Source organism: Corvus cornix, chromosome 12, assembly GCF_000738735.6.
Source record: "Corvus cornix cornix isolate S_Up_H32 chromosome 12, ASM73873v5, whole genome shotgun sequence".
In the NCBI taxonomy this organism is placed as follows: Eukaryota; Metazoa; Chordata; class Aves; order Passeriformes; family Corvidae; genus Corvus; species Corvus cornix.
The window spans coordinates 15,796,932-15,800,475 of NC_046342.1; the positions used below are offsets into that span (position 1 = coordinate 15,796,932).

At 43.5% G+C, this 3,544-nt stretch overlaps 1 pseudogene; it reads left to right on the plus strand.

Annotated features, from left to right (window-relative positions):
- The first annotated feature begins 1,560 nt into the window (after window positions 1-1,560).
- LOC120410704 lies at window positions 1,561-1,749 on the plus strand (annotated as a pseudogene).
- Window positions 1,750-3,544: the final 1,795 nt, after the last annotated feature.

A 3,544-nucleotide genomic window follows, 5' to 3' on the forward strand; every position in this document is an offset into this window, starting at 1 on the left:
GGAGGCTGGTATTTTCAGTAACATTTGCACTGGCGACACTCTTGGGACCAGTCCCTGCCTCCAGCTTCAGCATGGCTGGGAAATCACAGAATCATGGAGTGGTTTGGGTTGGAAGAGACCTTAAATCTTGTCTTGGTCCAACCTCCTGCCATGGGCAGGGACACCTTCCTGTAGACCATGTTGCCTAAAAATGGGGCTGGGCAGCTCAGCACTGGTTCTGGACATACTCCAGTATCCCCAGCTATCAACCAGTATCCTCTGGGCCATCACTGGAGGAGTATATTCTCCTGAGTCATATGCACACTGAAGCAGTCCTCAGTTTTGGGGGCTGGAAGCTGCCAAGGGAGGGGAAGGAAACAAATAATTATGCAGCCATTTTTCTTGCTTTATACCTCTGCAAAGCAGCTTTGGAGTGATTTCTGTGTCAATTGCCCCACAACAATTGCATCTAAAGTTCCTGGGAGGAGCAGGGATTTTTTTTTTTTAATGGAATTATTGCTTAATTTCAGTGCCATATTAGGCAAACAAACTGCCAGACTGCTACCCTGGAGCTCTCTGCAGAGTCACTCTTACTAAATGCCTGAAAAAGTTGAAGACAAATTCCCTCTGACTTTCATGGGTTCTTTTATCACCTTGTCCATGCTTTCATCACCCTGCTTATGTTTTCCTGTACATCCCATTACTTTTCACAAGAAACAGGGTGGTGTTTTTAATATTGATCACCGTTCTTCTTTCTCTCACAGACTGACTTCTCTCGCTCGCCCTTTCATCATACAGTTGTCAATCTTTACTCTTACCCTGGTTCAGGTATTGTATAAGCTTTTCTTTCTATTATTCTGCTGCTGTTCAGTAAATGACTCCTCTAGATTGAATCTGTGCTACAAAACCTCTGCAATGTGCTTCTTCCTGAAGTTCCCTCTAATTCTTCCAGTGCTGTGGTTTCCAAAGATTTGCTTTCTTGCTGTGGCTGTCTGTGCATCATTTCACAGTGTTCCCTTACAGGATTGCTTTTCTCAGCTCCTCCAGCAGTGCAGGGTTTCCTCCCAAAACATCCGTGGCCCTTCTTGGCATCCAGGTGCCTGTAGCACCTTGTAATGAATGGGGGGAAATAAGTCAGTTGTGAGCTGCAGACAGATGAAGGGGCTGTGCCAGCCTTTAAATCACCAGAGCATCTAAATGTTGGTTAAAAACAATAATAAGCACCCTCTCATCCAATGTAGTAGTCAAAAAACTATTGGATTTTAATCAAATGAGAACAAAGGCAGTACAATTTGGCTCCCATTCATCTTGAGGCATCTTAATTCTGGCTCCAAATATTGCTGAAAGTGAGATGAATGGGAGCTACTGGCACCACTGGCAGAGTCAGCTCTTGGCTCCTGATCACTCTTAAAGCAGCTCAGACTCTAATGCCTACCCATCATGGGGTTTGAAGGGAAAGCCTCTGCCTCAGAGTAATAGAGACTTTTAACTTCATAGTGAAAATACTGAGTATAATTGAGCCCCCATCTTCCTCCAGTCTTAAAAAGTGTTTTGACATGTACCTCTGTCCAACATTCCATAATACTTGCCTGGTAGGGGAGCCACCATGATCAGTCAGGTGGCGTTCCCAGGGCAAGGCTCATCCCCTGCCCTTCAGTTGTGCTGGGCTTTACACTCTGTCTTTTTGCAGTTGGACCAGGTGACCATTGTAGAACCCTTCCAAGTGAACTACTTCCATTGCATTGCATTGCATTGCATTGCATTGCATTCCATTCCATTCCATTCCATTCCATTCTATTTGGAACTGCAACCATTTCAACACAAAACATTGCAGCTGACCCTGAACACCCATCCCAGACATGTCACACACTTCAAGAACACTCTTACCTCCAGATCCACCTGTGCTGACTTTAACAGGTCTGGGCTATGGGTCTGCAGCCTGCTCTGAAATGCATTTGGGAGGTGGAGGGACATTTGCAGTTTGAGATCCAGGTGAAATAAGCTGAAGAGCAACCAGGTAAAAATAACACTGAAGCTGCTTGGACTACAATGTGCATCAACACAAGAGGGATCCCACTGAGCATTCCACACAGCTCTACCAGGATGGGATCCCACCCAGCACTACCAGCTGTCTGAGGAGCCATTTCCAAAGCCACTGTGCTCAAATGAAAGCAATACTTGTGGACTATAAACCAGTAGTTGGATTTTATGATATCTGTATTGCTTATCAAGCTTCTGAACTCTGTGAGAAATATGAGAAACACATGTGAGAGTTCCTTGTGAATATACAATGAAATTGTTCCTTTCTGGGCTGCAGAGCTGCTTATCAAATAGATGAATAAAACAAAATATTCCTTCTTAACACGGAACTTACATCTTTAATAAATATCAGTTTCATGTTCTCACGAGAATCTTATTGTACAGCTTCCTTCACTGATTCATGTATTAATACCATTTTGTATTAAGCTGGTACATAATTGATGATATGGAAGTGTTTTCATAGAACAGCTCCTTCACTGCATAATATAACCCACTTATCATATTTTCAGCTCAAAATTCAGGAAGTTCACAGATGCATTATACACTAAAATGAACATATTAGCTGTATAAAAGTTCAGTATATCATTTGCAAATTGCATGCAAACCAAAGTAAATATACAGTGCTAAACGCTGACTTTGATACAGCTCATGTTGAAAGGCATAAATCAGCTAACAGAAAAAAAAATTGAGCTCAGTGGAATGGAAAAATCCCCTGAAGGAAACAAGACCCGACCTAGTGATTCAGGTGGAACCTGTATCCTACATGGCTGTGATTAGCACATATGTTATCCATTCAGAGACAGGACTTCCCCCCAGAAAAACAGTCCTGTCTCCCTGTATCACTCACTAGAAGCAGGTGAAATCCCTGAAGAGACTTGCCTTTTAGGTTTAAGGCATTTTTGTTTTGTTTTTTATCCTTTGGTCTGCATTTGCTTAACAGGATTCAGCAATACTTCAGTATCTAATATGGTAAAATTACCTAAAGCTCAGGAGGTTGCTCTGTTTTATAAAAGCTATTTAAAACTAAACCCATGAAGACAGAGAAGGAAACCTTCTTCGTGCCAAACAGCACACCAGGGCAGTGACAGCACAGACCAGCTTTCCCTGTATTGACTTACAAGGTTCTCATCCTGTGGAGCTCATTTTACAGATGCTCAGGCAAAACCATTAATATTGGAGAGCTCTCTGGAGTAAGTTCACCAACAGAAAAGATGATGGTTTGCAGGAGGAACACGTGTCCACTTCAGCCATATGTAAACACAGGGAGAGTTCATTTCTGTGCTGCTGCTGTATTCCAGGTGTCCCAGCCTAGCAAAGGAACCGTGTGAGATACCACTGCCTGTCATGGACTTGTGCCAGCATAGGATGGGCTCCGAGCTTTCAGATGCTGGTCAATTCCCTGCTATCTCCACAAGGGGGAATGGCTTTAAACTGAAAGAGAACAGGTTTAGATGAGGTAGTGGGAAGAAATTCTTCACAGTGGGGGTGGTGAGGCCCTGGCACAGGTTGCCCAGAGAAGCTGTGG